Source organism: Octopus bimaculoides, chromosome 5 (genome assembly GCF_001194135.2).
Source record: "Octopus bimaculoides isolate UCB-OBI-ISO-001 chromosome 5, ASM119413v2, whole genome shotgun sequence".
Classification (NCBI taxonomy): domain Eukaryota; kingdom Metazoa; phylum Mollusca; class Cephalopoda; order Octopoda; family Octopodidae; genus Octopus; species Octopus bimaculoides.
In genome coordinates, this window is record NC_068985.1 from 28,394,610 (window position 1) to 28,395,094 (window position 485).

At 47.4% G+C, this 485-nt stretch overlaps 1 pseudogene; it reads right to left on the reverse strand.

The window, feature by feature from the left end:
- The window catches only part of LOC128247881 (uncharacterized protein DDB_G0271670-like), a 10,484-nt pseudogene extending 10,421 nt beyond the window's left edge, over window positions 1-63 (reverse strand).
- Window positions 64-485: the final 422 nt, after the last annotated feature.

Genomic DNA, 485 nt, shown 5'->3' on the forward strand with positions numbered 1-485 from the left:
TGATGATGACGATGATGGCGATGATGACGATGATGATGATGATGATGATGATGATGATGACGATGATGATGATGACCATGATGACGATGATGACGACGTCGATGATGATGACGACGATGATGATGATGATGATGACGACGACGATGATGATGATGATGACGATGATGATGACGATGATGATTACTACGGTGACGGATGATGACGTTAACGGCGGCAACGATGACGACTACGAATAGAAGTGGAAGGTAGAGCAGAGGAGACGACGACGACGACGAGGACGTGACAACGACAAGGACGACGGTGACGTGATGACGACGGCGACGTGATGACGACGGTAATGATGATGGCGTTAGTGACAGCGGCAATGACGGTCATGAGAAGACGTAAAAGCTGGAGGAGAAGTGAATGATACTCCTTTCTGCCATTGGCACAAAAACTGAAATTTCGAGAGAGATGGGAAGTCTATTCCACCGAAAGCACTCTTA